The 21,144-nt window shown below is 52.8% G+C and overlaps 2 non-coding genes across 2 annotated transcripts; both read right to left on the bottom strand.

Annotated features, from left to right (window-relative positions):
- Positions 1-10,404: 10,404 nt before the first annotated feature.
- Positions 10,405-10,514, bottom strand: LOC138998715 (U6 spliceosomal RNA). The gene has a single exon (XR_011469221.1). It is a non-coding gene; the product is annotated as a U6 spliceosomal RNA (small nuclear RNA).
- Positions 10,515-15,630: 5,116 nt separating this feature from the next.
- Positions 15,631-15,833, bottom strand: LOC138998735 (small nucleolar RNA SNORA74). Its single transcript, XR_011469237.1, has one exon. It is a non-coding gene; the product is annotated as a small nucleolar RNA SNORA74 (small nucleolar RNA).
- Positions 15,834-21,144: the final 5,311 nt, after the last annotated feature.

The raw sequence follows: 21,144 nt of genomic DNA, 5'->3' as shown, positions 1-21,144 counted from the left end.
CACCAAGACACATCATAATTAAAATGCCAAGAGCAAAAGACAGAGAATCTTAAAAGCGGCAAGAGAAAGAAACTCAGTTACCTAGGAGGGAATACCCATACGACTGTCAGCTGATTTCTCAACAGAAACTTTGCAGGCCAGAAGGGAGTGGCAAGAAATATTCAAAGTGATGAATACCAAGAACGTACAACCAAGATTACTTTATCCAGCAAAGCTATCATTGAGAATTGAAGGCCAGATAAAGAGCTTCACAGATAAGGAAAAGCTAAAGGAGTTCATCACCACCAAACCAGTATTATATGAAATGCTGAAAGGTACCCTTTAAGAAGAGGAAGAAGAAGAAAAAGGTAAAGATACAAATTATGAACAACAAATACACATCTATCAACAAGTGAATCTAAAAATCAAGTGAATAAATAATCTGATGAACAGAATGAACTGGTGTTTATAATAGAATCAGGGACATAGAAAGGGAATGGACTGACTATGCTTGGGGGGGAAAGGGGTGTGGGAGATGCGGGAAGAGACTGGACAAAAATCATGCACCTATGGATGAGGACAGTGGGTGGGGAGTGAGGGCGGAGGGTGGGGTGGGAACTGGGAGGAGGGGAGTTATGGGGGGGAAAGAGGAACAAATGTAATAATCTGAACAATAAAGATTTAATTATCAAAAAAAAGAGCTTCACAGATAAGAAAAAGCTAAAGGAGTTCATCACCACCAAACCAGCATTATATGAAATGCTGAAAGGTATTCTTTAAGAAGAGGAAGGAGAAAAAGGAACTCTTATCATTTTCCACAGCATGGATGGAACTAGAGAGTATTATGCTAAGTGAAATAAGCCAGACAGAGAAGGATAAATACTACATGATCTCACTCATTCCTGGAATATAATGAACAACATAAACTGATGAACAAGGACTGATCCAGAGACGGAGAGGCATTGATTGGACTGTCGGGCCTTGGAGGGAAGGTAGGGGAGGGTGGGGGTGAGGGGGAAAGATCAACCAAAGGACTTACATGCAAGCATATAGGTCTAACCAATGGACACGGACAATGGGGAGCTGAGGGCATGAGCTGAGGGGGGGGGGTTAGGGGGGTAACGTGGGTATAAGGACACATATGTAGTATCTTAATCAATAAAATATATATTAATAATAATTAAAAAAAAAAATAAAAATATATATGTTGTATTGACTTCAGAGAGGAAGGGAGAGGGAGAGAGAGATATTAACATCAATGATGAGATAGAATCATTCATCATCTGCATCCTACATGCCCCCTACTGGGAATGGAGCCCACAACCAGGGCATGAGCCCTGAGGGGGACTCCATGCATGACTTCCTGGTTCATAGATCAATGCTCAACCACTGAGCACACCTTTCGGGCAAGATGATATTATTTATTACATGTGTATCCTGATTTGTTTTCATTTATGGTGTATGCATTTCACTATATCTATAATCACTATCCCCCCCATTTATTAAGGTAGTGTTTATTTCTCCCAGCTTTATTGAGAAATAATTGATATACACCACTGTAAAAGTTTAAGGCAGACATCACAATGGTTTGATTTGCATACATTGTGAAATGATTACCACATTGGGTTCAGATAACATCCATCGAAGATGTGACAAACAAAAATTGAAATCTCTAATGCAATTTGAGGTGTTTTTTTTTCTTCAAAGTCAAACCTACAATTGTTACTATTGCAAAAAAGAGCTTGTACTTGGAACTAAGTGCAGGATGTGGTGTGTCTGCAGGCTGGGACACTTGACCCTTGTGCCTGTTCACATGCAGTTCCTTTCTCCCTCCAGAGTTCACATGAGGCTGGGGATGGATGTGCTGCCCCTACTGGACAAGCTCCCCAGTCCGACTTCCCACCACTGAGTGGCAGAGGTAAGAGCCCACTGTGTAAGGCTGTGGGGCCTATAAAGTTCGGACCTCACTTTTGTCTCGGCGGGTCTGGTGGTGACCTAAGCATCAGCGTGCGCAGAGCCTATGCTGGCCTCTGGGGTGTGCTCTGTGCGGGTCCAGCTCACGCATGGCTCCTCTCCCCCTGAATCTCAGCCACCTTCCCAGTTCTTCTGCTAGAAGCTCTGGTTCTCTCAGAACCTTAGACTCTTCTCCCCCCATGAGCTGTGTGGAAGCTTCATATTACAGGATGGCTTTCAGGGAAAACTGGCAAGAGAAAAAGAAGAAAAAACTAAGCAGGATTCCCCCCAATACTTTGGAGTCCAGGGCCCCATTTTCCCAGGTTCTCGTCATAGATGGGCTTTTCCTCAGCATTTGAGGGGCTTATACACAGGCCATGGCTTCAGAGCCCAGTCAAGAGAGAAGGGGGAAGGGTCCAGTGTAGCCCCCACTCTGACTCTGACAGGCCCCTGGTCCAGGCCTCTCTGAGTCATTCCCGTCCTGCTCACAGAGCAGGGCTAAGACTCACTGCCTTCAAGACAAATCAGCTCACCACCATGCCGGTCACTTGTCAAGTTCTCACTTCTCTCCCCACTCAGCCCACTGCTGCTCTCTCTGGAGTCCGCAGTTACTATTCTCTCTGAGACTGTGGTTGTCACCACTGGGTGGACAGCTGGCCATTGACCTGCTCCATCTCGGTGGCTCCAGAATGATGTGTTTTCTTCTTTTGAGAAGAAGAATAAAGAGCAAGAATATGGGTCTGGACAGCAGGTAGCCTTTCTGTAGAAAAGCATGGACAGTGAGTTATTTCACTCTTAGTACTTTGAAATGCTATGTGGATTGGCATGAGGTACTTTTATTTTATTATTCTTTCTGGATGTTCTTCCTGGAGGTGACTGAGTTGGCCGGCTGCACAGGTACAGGAACAAGAGGGTGAGTGTGCTGTCCTATGTGCCCAGTAGCATGGAGTTTGTGCTGTTCTGCATTTCTGAGCCTCTCTCACCATGTGAGTGAGGTCTGGCCAGAGGCAAGTTCAGCCATGAGTGGCTGCTCCCAGGCCTTCAAGACACCGCTCGTCTGTGCTCATTGCCAGCTGAATCCGCAAGCCAGGGGAGCCCTGGAGCCCTGAGTCACTGTGTGGAGAGGATGAGCTTTGGTGGCCCCCTGGCCCACATCATGGACCAAAAAGAGCAAGATTTTATGGGGTACAGACAATGAAAAGGCCTTCATGGCAGCCCTACATCATTACCCTAATGATACAGGTTTTGATGGACAATTAGAAACTCCCTACTTGACCACAGAGTAAAGAATCAAACCTTTAGTGAGTGACACTCTGTCTCTCATCTTCGTTTAACCCCTTCAAAATGGGATGTGTTGGTTTCACTCACCAGCATTACTTCTTCCATCTCGCAATCAGGTTGACAGGAAAATTGGAGCCATCTCTGGAAGGAGAGAGCATATGAAGACAGGGTATTATTTTTACCTTAATTTTAAGCACCACTCTGTCGAGTACAAAGAGAAAAATTATTTATTTTCCTGACTTTTAGCAGAGCATAGGTGTCTTTTCTGCAGTTGAGATCTGTAGATGATTAAAAGGCACGTGCTTCCAATGACAGTGCTGCCTTTCTTGATCCTTGTCCTTGGGTGGCGTCACTCCTGGGCCCTGGGCCCAGGTCACAAACAAGACACCGAGAAGTGAATCTGCTCTGTCGACAAGACCCTGGTCCAGCGTTCCTGAAATGGCACCATAGGCCCATCCTTGTCACTTGGTGAATGTGGTTTAATGAAGCAGGGGGTCACTGTGGGAGGATTGCGCTGCCCATGTTGTGTTTTGTGAGATGCTTAAAAGGTTTGAAGCTCCTTTAAGAAACCAGGTGGTACAGTGAAGGAGCTGCTCCCCCTAGTGATTGCCTTAGAAACGGCTGAGACACAGCAGCTGTACTAAAGGCTGTGGAAGCTCCGTGATGGGAGGAAAACGTAGCTGTGTAGGTCACTGGTCTGGATGGTGGCCCTCAATCCCACTGACCACCAGTTCCTGTGGGTAATTCCTTATACTCAGCCCTGACCCCAACTGGACCTGCAGGACCAGATTCTGTGGGGCAAAACAACCAAATCTGGGTCGCCCCTTTTATTTTTTAACCTTTAAAAAATATAATTGTAGATTCACATTATTTGTAAGAGATAATGCAGAGGTGGCCCATGGAATCTGACCTGTTTTCCCTCAATAATATCTTATAAAAATCTCACAACCAGGATATTGACAGTGGCCCAACCACCCATGTAGGGCGAATAGACAACAGCTCTACCCGATTCTCCTGCACCCAGGAGAGTGCCTTCTATTTTTTGTATACTTTTATCACAGTAATTTATACACAATGTAATTTACCATTTTAACTATTTCAGAGCGCTGTCCAATGGTGGTAAGTACATTCATATTGTTGTGCTGCCCTCACCATCATCATCTCCATCACTGTTCTCATCTTCTCCAACTGAAGCTCTGTCCCCACTAAACAACAACTCTGCATCCACTCCCCCAATAATGATACCCTCCATCTTACCTCTGTCTCTATGACTCTGATGGCTCTAGGGATGTCATGTGAGTGACATTTGTCCTTTTGTGATTGGCTTATTTCATTGAGCCACTCAGGGTCCATCCAGGTTGTAGCATGTGTCACAATGGCCTATTTTTCTAAATTGAATATATTGGGGTGAGATTGGTAATGAAATCATGTAGCTTTCAGGTACACAGTTCTATAGTACATCATCTGAATGTTGAATTATGTCTCACCGCCCTCCCCCCCACCCACCCCCCCGCTCCCAGGTCAGGTCTCCTTCCATCACAATTTATCCTTTCTAAACCCTCTTCTACCCACACCCCTCTCACTCTGATAATCACCAAAATGCTGTCTGTGTCTATAAGTCTTTTCTTTGCTTAATCCCTTCACCTTATTCCCCTAGTTTCCCAACCTCCCTCCCCTCTGACAGTTGTCAGTCAGTTTTCTGTATCTATGAGCCTGTGTCTATTTTGATTGTAGTTTATTTTGTTCATTAGATTCCACATATAAGTGAAACCATAAGGAACTTGTAATTCTCTGACTGGCTTACTTCACTTCACTTAGCATAATACTCACCAGCTCCGTCCACGCTGTTGTAAAAGGTAAGATTTCCTTCATTTTCTTTCTCTGTGTGTGGGTGAGTAGTATTCTGTTGTGTTAATGTACCACAGCTTCTTCTCCACTCATCTGCTGCTGGGCCCTTGGGCTGCTGTGAAATCTTCACTATTGTAAATAATGCGGCAGTGAACGTAGCATTGCATATATCCTTTCCAATCAGTGTTTCAGGTTTCTGCAGATATATTCTCAGAAGTGGAAATGTTAGGTCTATTTTTAATTTTTGAGGGAACTTCATACTGCTTTTCACAGTGGTTGCACCAATCTGCATTCTTCCCAAGAGTACACGAGAGTTCCCTTTTCTCCACATATTCACCAGCACTTGATGTTTATTGATTTATTGATGATGGCCATCCTGACAGATGTGAGGTCATGCCTCACTGTGATTTTAATTTCTATTTCTGTGATGATTAGTGATGCTCAGCATATTTTATTTGTGTAATACTCATGTGCAGATCCTCGTCGGAAAAGTGTCTATTTAGGTTCTTTGCTCATTTTTAAATTGGATTGTTTAATTTTTTCTGATATTGAGTTTTGAAGTTCTTCATGAATTTGGTATATTTAGCCCTTATCACATGTATCCTTGGCAAATATGTTCCCCCATTCTGAGGGGTGTCTTTCCATTTTGTTGATGATTTCCTTTGCTGTGCAACAATATTATAAAGTGATGTAGTCCCATTTGTTAAGTTTTTCTATGAAAATTTATAGCCTTTACTTTCTTCTAGAATTTGTACATTTTCAAATCTCATTTTAAGTCTTTAGTGCATTCTGAGTTTATTCTTCAATGTGGTGTAAGAAGGTAATCTGCATTCATTTATTTTTCTACATTTCTAATTTTCCCAACAGCATTTATTGAGTAATCTATCCTACAACATTGTATGTTCTTGTGTCCTTCGTCAAATATTAATTGACCATAAATTTATGGGTTTATTTCTGGGCTTTTTTATTTCCCAGAAGGCACAGGTCACCTGCACAAGGATGACACAGTGATTTCCCTAACCCTAGTCTCCCCTCAGACAGCCCATCTCCCGCCACCAGCAGCCCAAGTCCCAACACCGCCCTCCCCCCAAGACCTAGTCCCGCCCGTCTCCCTCCCCCCCCAGCCCAGTCCCGCCCTTCTCCATCCCCCCCAGCCCGGTCTCGCCCTTCTCCCTCCCCCCGCAGCCCTGTCCCGCCCGTCTCCCTCACCCCCGAGCCCCGTCCCGCCCTTCTCCCTCCCCCCCCAGCCCAGTCCCGCCCGTCTCCCTCCCCCCCCAGCCCGGTCCTGCCGGTCTCCCTCCCCCCCCAACCCTGTCCGCCCGTCTCCCTCCCCCCCCAACCCAGTCCCGCCCTTCTCCCTCCCCCCCCATCCCTGTCCCGCCCTTCTCCCTCCCCCCCCAACCCTGTCCGCCCATCTCCCTCCCCCCGCAGCCCGGTCCCGCCCTTCTCCCTCCCCCCCCAGCCCGGTCCCGCCCGTCTCCCTCCCCCCCCAGCCCGGTACCCGCCCGTCTCCCTCCCCCCCCAACCCTGTCCGCCCGTCTCCCTCCCCCCCCAACCCAGTCCCGCCCTTCTCCCTCCCCCCCCATCCCTGTCCCGCCCTTCTCCCTCCCCCCCCAACCCTGTCCGCCCGTCACCCTCCCCCCCCAGCCCAGTCCCGCCCGTCTCCCTCCCCCCCCAGCCCAGTCCCGCCCGTCTCCCTCCCCCCCCAGCCCGGTCCCGCCCGTCTCCCTCCCCCCCCAAACCTGTCCGCCCGTCTCCCTCCCCCCCCATCCCAATCCCGCCCGTCTCCCTCCCCCCCCAGCCCGGTCCCGCCCGTCTCCCTCCCCCCCCAGCCCGGTCCCGCCCTTCTCCCTCCCCCCCCAGCCCGGTCCCGCCCGTCTCCCTCCCCCCCCAGCCCGGTCCCGCCCGTCTCCCTCCCCCCCTAGCCCGGTCCCGCCCATCTCCCTCCCCCCCCAGCCCTGTCCGCCCGTCTCCCTCCCCCCCCCAACCCAGTCCCGCCCTTCTCCCTCCCCCCCCATCCCTGTCCCGCCCTTCTCCCTCCCCCCCAACCCTGTCCGCCCGTCTCCCTCCCCCCCCAGCCCAATCCCGCCCGTCTCCCTCCCCCCCCAGCCCGGTCCCGCCCGTCTCGCGCCCCCCCCAGCCCGGTCCCCGCCCTTCTCCCTCCCCCCCCAGCCCGGTCCCGCCCGTCTCCCTCCCCCCCCAGCCCGGTCCCGCCCTTCTCCCTCCCCCCCCAGCCCAGTCCCGCCCTTCTCCCTCCCCACCAGCCCGGTCCCGCCGGTCTCCCCTCCCCCCCCCAGCCCATTCCCGCCCATCTCCCTCCCCCCCCAGCCCCGTCCCGCCCTTCTCCCTCCCCCCACAGCCCAGTCCCGCCCTTCTCCCTCCCCCCCCCAGCCCGGTCCCGCCCGTCTCCCTCCCCCCCCAGCTCAGGCCCGCCCGTCTCCCTCCCCCCCCCAGCCCAATCCCGCCCGTCTCCCTCCCCCCCCCAGCCCGGTCCCGCCCTTCTCCCTCCCCCCCCAGCCCGGTCCCGCCCTTCTCCCTCCCCCCCCAGCCCAGTCCCGCCCGTCTCCCTCCCCCCCCAGCCCAGTCCCGCCCGTCTCCCTCCCCCCCCAGCCCAGTCCCGCCCATCTCCGTCCCCCGCAGCGCGAGTCCCGCCGAACTGCCGCGCCCCAACCCCGAAGTGGCGCCCATCTCCCTCCCACCCAGCCCGGTCCCGCCCGTCTCCCTCCCCCCCCAGCCCGGTCCCGCCCTTCTCCCTCCCCCCCCAGCCCGGTCCCGCCCGTCTCCCTTCCCCCCCAGCCCGGTCCCGCCCGTCTCCCTCCCCCCCCCAGCCCGGTCCCGCCCATCTCCCTCCCCCCCCAGCCCTGTCCGGCCCGTCTCCCTCCCCCCCCAACCCAGTCCCGCCCTTCTCCCTCCCCCCCCATCCCCTGTCCCGCCCTTCTCCCTCCCCCCCAACCCTGTCCGCCCGTCTCCCTCCCCCCCCAGCCCAATCCCGCCCGTCTCCCTCCCCCCCCCAGCCCGGTCCCGCCCTTCTCCCTCCCCCCCCAGCCCGGTCCCGGCCCGTCTCCCTCCCCCCCCAGCCCGGTCCCGCCCTTCTCCCTCCCCCCCCAGCCCAGTCCCGCCCTTCTCCCTCCCCACCAGCCCGGTCCCGCCGGTCTCCCTCCCCCCCCAGCCCATTCCCGCCCATCTCCCTCCCCCCCCAGCCCCGTCCCGCCCTTCTCCCTCCCCCCCCAGCCCAGTCCCGCCCTTCTCCCTCCCCCCCAGCCCGGTCCCGCCCGTCTCCCTCCCCCCCCAGCTCAGGCCCGCCCGTCTCCCTCCCCCCCCAGCCCAATCCCGCCCGTCTCCCTCCCCCCCCCAGCCCGGTCCCCGCCCTTCTCCCTCCCCCCCCAGCCCGGTCCCCGCCCTTCTCCCTCCCCCCCCAGCCCAGTCCCGCCCGTCTCCCTCCCCCCCCCAGCCCAGTCCCGCCCGTCTCCCTCCCCCCCCAGCCCAGTCCCGCCCATCTCCGTCCCCCGCAGCGCGAGTCCCGCCGAAACTGCCGCGCCCCAACCACCGAAGTGGCGCCCATCTCCCTCCCACCCAGCCCAGGCCCGCCCGTCTCCCTCCCCCCCCAGCCCGGTCCCGCCCGTCTCCCTCCCCCCCCAGCCCGGTCCCCGCCCTTCTCCCTCCCCCCCCAGCCCGGTCCCGCCCGTCTCCCTTCCCCCCCAGCCCGGTCCCGCCCGTCTCCCTCCCCCCCCCAGCCCGGTCCCGCCCTTCTCCCTCCCCCCCCAGCCCAGGCCCGCCCGTCTCCCTCCCCCCCCGCCCGGTCCCCGCCCTTCTACTTCCCCCCCCAGCCCGGTCCCGCCCGTCTCCCTCCCCCCCCAGCCCAGTCCCGCCCATCTCCGTACCCCCGCAGCTCAAGTCCCGCCGAACTGCCGCGCCCCAACCCCGAAGTGGCGCCCATCTCCCTCCCCCCCCAGCCCCGTCCCGCCCTTCTCCCTCCCCCCCCCAGCCCGGTCCCGCCCGTCTCCCTCCCCCCCCAGCCCGGTCCTGCCCATCTCCCTCACCCCCAAAGCTGTCCCGCCCGTCTCCCCTCCCCCCCCCAGCCCAGTCCCGCCCATCCCTGCCCCCGCAGCGCAGTCCCGCCAAACTGCCGCGCCCCAACCCCGAAGTGGCGCCCTTCTCCCTCCCCCCCCAGCCCAGGCCCGCCCGTCTACCTCCTCCCCCAGCCCAGTCCCGCCCTTCTCCCTCCCCCCCCAGCCCGGTCCCGCCCTTCTTCCTCCCCCCCCAGCCCAGGCCCGCCCTTCTCCCTCCCCCCCCAGCCCGGTCCCGCCCCGTCTCCCCTCCCCCCCCAGCCCAGGCCCGCCCTTCTCCCTCCCCCCCCAGCCCGGTCCCGCCCGTCTCCCTCCCCCCCCAGCCGGTCCCGCCCTTCTTCCTCCCCCCCCCCAGCCCAGGCCCGCCCTTCTTCCTCCCCCCCCAGCCCGGTCCCCGCCCGTCTCCCTCCCCCCCAGCCCAATCCCGCCCGTCTCCCTCCCCCCCCAGCCCGGTCCCGCCCGTCTCCCTCCCCCCGCAGCCCTGTCCCGCCCGTCTCCCTCCCCCCCCAGCCCGGTCCCGCCCTTCTTCCTCCCCCCCCAGCCCAAGCCCGCCCTTCTCCCTCCCCCCCCAGCCCGGTCCCCGCCCGTCTCCCTCCCCCCCAGCCCAGTCCCGCCCATTTCCGTCCCCCGCAGTGCGAGTCCTGCCGAACTGCCACCGCCCCAACCCCGAAATGGCGCCCATCTCCCTCCCACCCAGTCCAGTCCCGCCCTTCTCCCTCCCCACCCAGCCCGGTCCCGCCCATCTCCCTCCCCCACCAGCCCGGTCTCGCCCTTCTCCCTCCCCCCCAGCCCGGTCCCGCCCGTCTCCCGCCCCCCCCAGCCCAGTCCCGCCCTTCTCCCTCCCCCCCAGCCCGGGTCCCCGCCCTTCTCCCTCCCCCCCCAGCCCGGTCCCGCCCATCTCCCTCCCCCCCCAGCCCGGTCTCGCCCTTCTCCCTCCCCCCCAGCCCGGTCCCGCCCTTCTCCATCCCCCCCAGCCCTGTCCCGCCCGTCTCCCTCCCCCCCCAGCCCGGTCCCGCCCGTCTCCCGCCCCCCCCCCCAGCCCGGTCCCGCCCTTCTCCCTCCCCCCCAGCCCGGTCCCCGGCCCGTCTCCCTCCCCCCCCAGCCCGGTCCCGCCCATCTCCCTCCCCCCCCTGCCCGGTCCCGCCCATCTCCGTCCCCCCCCAGCCCGGTCCCGCCCTTCTCCCTTCCCCCCAGCCTGAGTCCTGCCCATCTCCTGCCCACCCAGCCAGGCCATCCTGTCTCTCACCCCCCCAGCCCTAGTCCCGCCCCCAGCCCAGGAAATATGGAATGCTTCAGGAATGTGTGTGTCACCCTTGGGCAGGGGCCATGCCAATCTCGTCTGTATCATTCCAACTTTAGTATATGTGCTGTTGCCGAGTCGAAGACTGGGCTTTTTATTTGTTCCGTACGATATTTCTTACTATTGCCTTGTAGTATATTTTGATATCAGGTAGCATGATTCCTCCAACTTTGTTCTTCTTTCTCATGATTACTGTGGCTATTGGTTTGGTTTTCTTTTATTTGTTTTTGTTGTGTGTGTGTGTGTATGTGTGTGTGTGTGTGTGTGTGTTTGTAATTTGTTTATGTGTTGGGGTTTTTTTTGTACATCCATATAAATATTTCTGATATTTGTAGTCGCTCTCTGAAGTACGTCATTGGACATTTCAATGTTGTTAATTCTTCCTATCTTAGAACATCATTTATGCTTTGACATATTTGTATCTTCTTCAACATCTTCCTTCCATCCTTCCTTTCTTTCATTTTCTTTCTTCTTTCTCTGTTTTCCTTTCTTACTTCTTTCTTCTTACTTCTTACTTCTTTCTTTCTTTCTTTTCTTCTTTCTTTCTTCCTGCCTTCTTTTTTCTTTCTTTCTTTCTGCATGATATTTATTATGTTGACGTGTATTCATTCCATTCACCCTTTGCTGAGAGTTGTTACAATGAATAGGTGCTGTGTTTTGTTGACTGCTCTTTCTGCATCTATTGTTATAACCATGTGATTTTTATTCTTTATTTTGTTTATGCTGTATCATGTTGTTTATGAGCAGATACTGTACCAAAGTTGCATCCCTGGAATAAATCCCACTTCATCATGGTTGTGTCATCTTTTGAATATATTACTGGATCCAGTTTGCCAATATTTTGTTGAGGATTTTAGCATCTACATTCATCAGGGATATTGGCCTATCCTTTTCTTTCTTTGTAAAGTCTTATTCTGATTTGGGAATTAGGATAATGCTGGACTCATAAAATGAGCTTGGGAGTCTTCCCTTGCCTTGAGTGTTTTGGAGGAGTTTGAAGAGAACAGGTACTAGTTCTTCTCTGACTGTTTGATGAAATGCACTGTGAAACTATCCAGTCCATCACCTGCGTTGGTTGAGAAGTTATTTTTTCTTTTAATCCTCACCAAGGATATATTTTCCAATGAATTTTTTTTTTTTTTTTTTTTTTTTTTTTTAGAGAAGCGGGAGTAAGGGAGGGAAGGGCTGAGGGAGGGGAAATAGAAAGAGAGAGAGACATCAATGTGAGACACACACATCAAATGGTTGTCTCACACACACCCCCCTCAACAGAGGTCTGGGGTGAATCTGAAATCCAGGTATGTGCCCTTGACTGGGAATTATTCCCATGATGCTTTGGTGCATGGACCATAGCTCTAACCACTGACTCACAATCGCTGGTGCTTCATTGATCTCTTGTTTGTTTTTTACTGTTTTGTTTATTTCTCCTCTGATATTTATTATTTCCTTTATTCTTCTTACTTTGTGGTATCTTTGTTTTTCTTTTGCACTAGTTTCTCTAAGTGTAAAGTTAGATGATGTATTTCAGATTTTTCTTGTTTCTGGAGGTAGGCCTGTAATGTTATGAATTTCCCTCTTAGGATTGCTTATGCTGTGCTCCATAGAGTTAAGATTGTTGTGCTCTCATTTCCATGTGTTTTAAGGTATTATTTCACTATTTCCTTGATCTCATTGTTAACCACTCATTGTGTAGTAACATGTTAATTAGCCTCCAAGACTTTCTGTGTTTTACAGTTTTTTCTTTCTTTTAAATCCTATAATTACTAATTTTTATTGTGGTCAAATAAATATGAGATTTAGAGTTTTAACCACAGTTAAGTATACATGAAGTATATTGACAGCAATTCTCACCACCATGTATCTCCCGATTTATATATATTTTGCTTTTCATTGATTTTATTTCTCTGTTAATAAATTTATCGGGGCAGGGTGGTTTTAGGTGTGTACAATTCAGTAATAGATCACTTGTAGATCAGTTTTTTTCTATTTGACTTCTAGTTATATCCAGTGATGATCAGAAAAGTTTCCTGATATGATTTCAATCTTCTTAAATTTACTGAGACTGTTTTTGTGCCCTAACATGTAGTCTATCTGGATAATGTGGAACGTCCACTTAAAAAGAATGTATATTCTATTGCTTCAGGGTGAAATGCTCTGAAGATACCAATTAAATCCATTTGATCTAGTGTGCTATTTAAGGCCACTCTTTCCTTCTTCATTTTCTGTGTGGAAGATCCAGCCATTGATGCCAAGGGGGTGTGAAAATCCCCTACTATGACTCTCTTATTGTTGACCTCTCCATTTATGTACATCAGGATTTAGGTTACACATTTACTTGCTCTTATGTTGTGGAAACACATGTTTGCAAGGGTTAAATCCTCTTGTTGGATTGCTCTCTTTATCATTATGTGGTAGCCTTCCTTATCGATCAATATAGCCTTTGTTGTTGTTGTTGTTGTTTTTAAACATTTTCCATTGGTTTCTCACAGAGAGGAGGGGAGAAGGCCAGAGAGTTAGAAACATCAGATCAGTTGCCTTCTGCACAGCCCCTACTGGGGATGTGCCTGCAACCAAGGTACATGCCCTTGACGGGAATCGAACCCGGGATCCTTCAGTCTGCAGGCCGACGTTCTATCCACTGAGCCAAACCAGTTAGGGCTATAGTCTTTGTTTTAAAGTCTATTTTGTCTGCTATAGGTATTACCTCCCCAGCTTTTTTTTTTCTATTTGTATTTGCATGAAATATATTTTGCCATCTCCTTGCTTTTTGTCTGTATATCTTTCATTCTGAGGTAGGTCTCTTGTTGACTGCATATATATGGTTATTGTCTGCTTATCGATTCAGCTGCCATGTCTTTTAATTGCAGCAGTTAAGCCACTTACATTTAAAGTGATTATTCATAGATATGTTTTATTCTTTTAACTCTGATTCCCTTTGATTCCTTCTTGATAGTTCTTATACTAATGGTTTGGTGGTAATACACCTCTTTTTCTGTTTCTTGTCGGGAAGCTCTTTATTTCTCCATCAATTTTAAATGATAGCCTTGCTGAGTAGAGTAGTCTTGGTTGAAAGTCCTAGGCTTTTCATTACTTTGAATATTTTGTGCCAATCCCTACTGGCATGGTATGTTTCTGTAGAGAAATAAGCCGACAATCTTATGGGACCTCCCTTTTAGGTAACTGACCATCTTTATCTTGTTGCTTTTAAAATGTCCTGTCTTTTATCTTTGTCCTTTTAATTATGATGTGTCCTGGTGGCGGGCCTTTTGGGTTCATCTTCTTTGGGACTCTGGGCTTCCTGGACTTGTGTGTCTCTTCCTTCACCAGGTTAGGGAAGTGTTCTGTCATTATTTCTTTTAATAGGCTGTAGTCCCTGAATCTCTCTTTTCTCCTTGTACTCCTATAAGGTGGATGTTGTTCATGTTTCCTATTGTCCCAAAAGTCTCTTAAACAGTCCTCATTTTTAAAGTTTTCTTTTTGATGCTTTTGTCTTCTCTGACCTGGTCTTCCAAATCACTAATTTGATTCTCTGCTTCATTCAACTATTTATTTTCTGTAGTGTATTCTTCATTTCAGAGATTGTACTCTTTATTTCTGACGGGATCTTTTATATGGCTTAAATGTTCTTTGTCATGCCTACTGCCAGTTTTCAAGTCCCACTGATTTCATCCACTCTTTGCCGAACTTCTATTAACATCCTTACAACCACGTTTTTTAAACATGCTGTATCTGGAATATTGCTTGCCTTCACTTTGTTTAGCATTTTTTCTGGGTGTGTCTCCTGTTCTTAAATTTGGGGCATATTTCTTTGCATTTTGGCTGCCTCTGTGTGTTTGTTTCTTTGTATTAAAATCCAGGTCTTGGTAGTGTGGCTTTGTGTAGTAGATGTCCTGTGGAACCCAGTGGCAAGGGCTTCTTGATCACCTGAGTTGAGTGCTCCAGGGATGTGCCCTGTGTGTGATGTGAACCTTCCTGTGGTAGTTGATTCATGATGGCTATTGGCTCATGCATGTGTTGAGTCGATGCTCAGGCTAGTTGGCTGGGACCATAGTTACCCTGCCTACAGTGTAGTGTATGAGCTGCTGACAGGTGTTGACCAGGTGGAGCGCAATTCATCTCAGCAGGTTATGGTGCCTGCCTAGATCTCTCTTTGGATATGCCTCTTGTAAGGCTAATTGTATCCTGCTCTGATGTGCTCTGAAGCTGGCCACTGGGCTTGTTGGTCCTGGGGCTTCCTGGGAGGGACTCTGGTGCTGAACAATGTCAGATGCTTTATGTGACTGGCGCAGGGCAATCTATTTGGATCTACAAAGCAATTCACAATTTGTGACAGCCTCTGCTGAGGCTGAGTGAGCACCGGAAGGTCCAAGCAGAGCACCAAAGCTGGCTTTTACTAGCATTGAGCCTGGGGACAGGTCAGCAAAAGTCCCAGAGCACACCACATTCTGCCTCTCTGTCTGCCTCCATCTGCTGGGTACCTGTGAGTCTCAGTTAATGAAAGAGTCTCTGGAAGCACTCAAGTTACATAAGGTAGGTTCTCAGGGAGTCCCCAGGTAGAGGTGAGTGGTGTTCACCAGATTAATGCAGGTTCAAGCTCAGTATCAGTGTTGGGTGTGAGGCCACTCAGCAAATTCCCCATTGTATACCAGGTCCAGCTGCCACCCACTGGGTCCTCACACATCTTTGAGCAGTGTACAGAAGACACAGACCTAGCATTGTTTGTAGGAGGGGAATGAAAAAGTCAAAAGAGGCTCCTTCCCAGGATGAAGATGTCTGGGATCTGTAGTCTGAGATCAGCCGTGTGAGCTGAAGGGCTTTGCAGAGGGTCTGTGCATTCTCAGAGGCCAGAGAACTGCTTCCTGTGGTGGATGATTCATGGGTCCCCTGGGATGCCACAGGGGAGCAAGAGCATGGCAGATCATGCAGGTGTGATGTCCTCCTCAAGTAGTGAAAAGTAGAGTCCCCTCATGGGTGGCTGATTTCAGCAGATTCATCCCTCCATTTCTATCCTAAGAGAACTGGAGCTCTCTCCAGACTTCTGACCACATGCACGCTCATGGGCTTCCTGAGCAGCACTATCCCTGCCTTCTTTCTTCACGGCTGGATGAGCCAGGCTGGCTGGAGTGTAGGGAAGGGAGGATAGAGGTCCGTTTGGTGGGTTGAAATGCTGTTAGAACCTTTAAGGCTTAAATTTATTTTTCCTGTGTCTGCTCCCACACAACAACTGAGCAGCCAAAGTGCTGCTTAGCTCACTCTCAAGGAAGCACAATACTGCCTTGCACCAGTGTCACGTGTCACCAGAGCAGTGAAGGGAGCAACTGGAGGAAGAAGACAAGGCGTTCCTCTCCCAGCGGTGTAACACCCTCACAGGCATGATTCTGTCTGGAGAGCTGACCCCTGCTGGAGCGCTTAAGGCTTTTAGGCACAGAGTGAAATGATCTGATTTATATTTTTTAAAGATCACTCTGATTTTCATTTTTATTTGTATTAAAAATTGTTTTACTAATTTATTTTTTTCAATTAGGGATGACATTCAATATTAGTTTCAAGTGTACAAAATAGTGGTTAGACATTTATATAACATATAAAGTCATCTCCTGATAAGCTTAGCATAGGATATCTTTGAAAAGGGTATTAATCCTATTCATGCGGGGTCCACCCTCATAACCTAAGCAACCTCAAAAGACCCACCTTTTCTTTATTTTTAATCAACCTTATTTGGGTGACATTCATTAATAAAATTGCATCGGTCAGGCGTGCAATTCTATAATGCATTATCAGTATATTGTATTGTGTGTTCACTGCCTCCAAGTCAAGTCTCCTTCCATCATCATTTATCCTCCTTATGCCCTCTTCTCCCTCCCCCACCAGTCACCCACCAACCCTACGCCCCACTCCCCACATGCCACCCCCACCTGCCACCATAAACTCCACTCCCCTAGCCCCCACCTGCCACCTCATACCCCACACCCCACACACCCAGCCCCCATTTGCCTCACCATACCCCACACCCACTGCCCCAACCTGCCACCCCGACCCCCCACCCACCAGCTGCCATCCCCCACCACTATCCCTCACCCCTACCTCCCACTCTTACTCCCCAATACTACCCCCGACCCACCACCCTACATCCCACACCCCACACCACCCACCCTCACCTCCTACCCCCCACCCCCCACTCCCCACCTCCCTTCCCTGTTTGTGATTTGACATTTGAAATGATATTTGAGATGTGTCTTGAGAGCAAGGGTAGGATGTAGACAGATGAAGAAGATGAGAATGTGCTTCAGGTACAGAGAGTGAACTGTCAGCCTGGAAACAGGAGAGACGAACACTGGAGAGACCAGAGCATATGCCCCTCAGGTGCCTGTGAGTGAGGGGTCGGGGCAGGGAAACAGAAGACCCTCCATGGAGGGAAAGGCAGAGGGATAAGGGCACCAACCACAGCGTGGTCAGAGCAGGGGAGACGGCGGCCCCTCCATGAGAAGGCAGGGCAGCGGGGGTAGGGGACCATGGGAGGGGCCGATGGACAGGTAGGACAGGGAATGCTGGGAAGGGGCAGGGCTGGGGAACAAGGTCCCCACCCTGGGGAAACAGGGGACTCTCCAAGGAGGGTCTGTTTCCCCTGTTACCTATCTCTACTCCCATGTCCCCCCTTCCCTGGCCCCTCCATGGATGGTGCCCTCACCCCACTATCCTGCTCAGACTATGTGGGGTCCTTTGTCCTCCCTGCTCTGCTACTTCCATGGAGGATGCCCTCTCCCCGCTGCCCTGCCATCTATTTAAGGACATGTGCCAAAATCCTTGCTGTCTCAAAGTAGGGTTCCCTATCCCCCCAGTCTCTCCCCTCCATGAAGGATTCTCTGTTCCCTCTCCTGTATGACCTGTCCCTCCATGTAGGTTTCTGTCTCCTCCCTGCCCTTCTCCCTCAAACCGGGGTTCCCTTTCCCCACTGCTTGCCCCATACAAGTGAGGTTCTCTGTCCCCCTGCCCTGCCCCCTCCATGGAGGGTGCCTTCTCCTCCCTGCCACTCCCACTCAACGTGGGGTTCTCTACTCCCCTGCCATGCCCGTCCATGGAGGGTACCTTCTCCTCCATGCCCCTCCCCCTATAGTTGGGATCCCTGTTCCCCAGCCCTGCTCCAAAAAGGATAGATCTGTCTCCTCCCTGCCCTGCTCTCTCAAAGTGAGGTTTCCCTTTCTCCTGCCCTCCCCCGGCATGGGGTTCCCTGTCCAATTACCCTGCTCCCTCCCCATAGAGGGTTCCTGGTCTCCCCTCTCCTCCCTGCCCTGCCCCTCTTTAATTGGGGTTTCCTTTACTCCTGCCCTCCCCACTGCACGGAGGGGTTTCTGTACCCACTATTCCGTCTCTCCCTCCAAGTGGAGTTCCCTGTCCCCCAGCTCTAACTCCTTTCTGAAGGGTTCCCTGTCCAAACTGTCCTGTCCCCCTGCCTGTAGGTTCTCTGTCCCCTTGCACTTTCCCCTCCCAGGAGGGTTCCATGTCCCCATGCTCTGCCCCTCCATGAAGGTTTTTCTGTCTGCTGCCCTCCACCCTGTATGGAGAGTCCCTTCTATTCCATGTCCTACTTCATCCATGGAGGGTCCCCTTTTCTCCCTGGCCTGTCCCCTCCATGAAAGTTTCCCTCTTCCCCTGCCCTCCACCCTTTATATAGAGTCCCTTCTCCTCCCTGCCTTGTCCTCTCCAAGGAGGGTCCCCTCTCCTTCCTGCCCTGTCCCCTCCATGGAGTGTTCCCTCTCCTTCCTGCCCTGTCCCCTCCATGGAGTGTTCCCTCTCCTTCCTGCCCTGTCCCCTCCATGGAGGGTCCCTTCTCCTTCCTGCCCTCTCACCTCCATGGATGGTTCCCTCTCCTTCCTGCCCTGTCCCCTCCATGGATAGTTCCCTCTCCTTCCTACACTGTCCCCTCCATGGAGGGTTCTCTGTCCCCACCTCGCCCTGCCGCCTCTATGGAGGGTTCCCTGCCCCACCTGTCCTCTAGCCTCCATAGAGTGTTCCCTATCCCCACTGTTCTGCCCCCTCCCTGGAGGGTACCCTCTACTCCCTGCCCAATCCCCTCAAATGAGTGTCCCCACTTTTTCTTACCTCACTCCTCCATGGAGAGTCCCCTCTCCTCCCTGACCGGCCAATTCATGGAAGGTCCTGTGTTCCCCATCCCCACTTCCCTGCCCCATCAATGGAGAGTTCCCTGTTCCCCACACCCCCTGCACTTCCCTCTCCATATAGAGTACCCATTCCCACTAACCTTCCCTTCCATGGAGGGTCCCATCTCCTCCGTGCCCTTCTTTACCATGGAGGTCCCTTCTCCTCCCTGCTCTTCCTCTCCATGGAGGGATCCTTCTCCTCCCTCAACTGTCCCCTTTATTGAGGGTCCCTTCTCCTCCCTGCCCTGCCCCCTCCATGGAGGGTCCTCTCTTTTCCCTGACCCGTCCCATCCATAGAGGGTCTCCTCTCCTCGCTGCTGTCCCCTCCATAAGGGGTTCCCATCCTTCTACAGTCCCCTCTCCATGGAGGGTCCCTTCTCCTCCCTGACCCATGCCCTCCATGGAGGGTCCCCTCTTCTCCCGGCCCTGTCCCCTTCATGGAGAGTCCCCTCTCCTATCAGCCTTGTCCTCTCCATGGAGTTCCCCTCTACTGCCTACCTGTCCCTCCATGTAGGGTCCCAACTCCTCCCTGCCCTTCCCCTCCATGGAGGGTCCCCTCTCCTCTCTGCCTGTCCCTCCATGGAGGGTTCCCATCCTTCTACAGTCCCCTCTCCATGGAGGGTCCCTTCTCCTCCCTGCCCTTCCTATCCATGGAGGGATCCTTCCCCTCCTTGACCCATCCCCTCCATGGAGGATCCCCTCTCCTCCTACCCTGTGCCCCCATGGAGGGTTTCCTTCCCCTTACAGTCCCCCCTCCATGGAGGGTCCCCTTTCCTCCGTGACCCATGCCCTCCATGGAGGGTCCCCTCTGCTTCCGGCCCTGTCCCCTCAATGGAGGGTCCCCTCTCCTCCCTGCCCTGCCCCCTCCATGGAGGGGTAATTGCCTCCCCTTCCCTGCCCTGCACTCTGTATGGAAGGTCCCCTTTCCCCTGCCCTGTCCCCTCCATGCAGGGTCTTCTGTTTCCCTGCCCTGTCCCATCACTCACAGGCTCTGCGAGGCATGTGCTCCGGTCCCCAGTGTTCATCTGTCCTGCCTCGAGGCTGTGTCCACTGTCTTCACCTGAAGTACATCTCACCATCTTCTGCCCAAATCCTCCCGGACTCTCAGGACACATGTCAAATATCATTTCAAATGTCAAATCACCGAGTGATCTTTAAAAAATATAAATCAGATCCCCCTATTCTGGTGCCTAAAAGCCTTCATGCTGTGGCAGTAATTTCAGCCCACACTAGGGCCTTGTATGTGCCCCCTGCCTTCTGCTGTTCCCATTCAGCCTGGCTCTCCTTGCCTGGGGCACTGTATCTCCTTTGGGGGTGGCTTCCCCAGGTCTCCATGGGGCTAGGTCTGTCTCAACAGCCATGTTTGAGTTTAAATATATTGGGGACCCCTTCCCTGAGCCTGCTTGGGAGTCACCCTACTGGGGAGCCCCCATCCAGACCTAAGGGGTACACCTGGCATTAGGTCACAGTACTAACAGAGGTCAGAAAAGTAAGACAGGTCATAGAGGTAACCTAGCAACCCTGCCAGGTCAGCCATGTGGGCCAACCTCTCCAGCTTTCTTGTGTTCTTGTTGTTGAAAATCAGTGAATAAACATTATTGACACCAACACACCCCAGGCCTCTACAGAAAGCACAGGAGGTGTGGCTCACGCCCAGGTCCTGGCCCTCCATAACCAGGTGTTCTTGACAGTGAAAACTGGGTGGGAGGGTGGGTCAGAGAAGCCAGGGAGGGACTCCACTTGAGTTGCTGGCTTTGAGGCTGGAGGAAGGGATCAAAGGCCACCATGTTTAGGAGCCCCCAGGAAGCTGGGAGTGCCATTGGCAGGGACACAGAAGGGAACTGTCCCATAAGGAATGGGTTCTGGCACCTCCCCTTGAGCAGCCCCTGCCCCCTGGAGGCCTCCTGGGAGCAGGGCAACCCAATGAACCGCCTCGGGTTTCTGACCCACAGCACCTGGGATCACACACTTTGTCCTGTGAACCACTGCGTTTAAGGTCATTGGTCAGGGCACCAACAGAAATCCTTTGTGTCCCTGTGGCTCCCTAGTCATGTAAGCTCAGTCTGTTTTCTTCATGGCTCTTCCTGTCTTCTGAAATAAAGTGTTGGCTTGGTTCTTGTTCACCTGTCTGTCTCTCAGTCCCTCTCAGCGCCTGAAAGGTGACCTGTGAAGGCCCCGCCCCTGAGACCCAGGTAGACAGCACACACTTGCTGAGTGAATTCCTGCGCAAGGAGCTCTTTTCTGATTTCATATATTTTATATTTGTAATAAACCTGATTCATTAACAGGTACATACATATGATATCTTAATCCACTTTAGGACATCCCACATGAATTCAGAAAGTTTTAAAATATCTTATTATTAATTTTTTTTTGTCAAAACCTGTGTCTCAATTTTTTATTCAGAAATGCAGGAGCTGCTTTGTGAACTGCCTCGGGGAGGAGAGGGTTCTGACTGCAGACCAGGTTCACCCCAGGGTGTTGCTCCTGTCCCTGGTCCTTCACAGGCCAGCCCTTTGGCCTCGGGTGGCCTGTTGACCCATGATTCGCATTTACA

Source organism: Myotis yumanensis, unplaced genomic scaffold (assembly GCF_028538775.1).
Source record: "Myotis yumanensis isolate MYYU_CA2020_CCGP unplaced genomic scaffold, mMyoYum1.0.hap1 SCAF_20, whole genome shotgun sequence".
Classification (NCBI taxonomy): Eukaryota; Metazoa; Chordata; class Mammalia; order Chiroptera; family Vespertilionidae; genus Myotis; species Myotis yumanensis.
The sequence above is the reverse complement of the archived record's forward strand: the minus strand, read 5'-3'. Positions and strand labels throughout refer to the sequence as shown.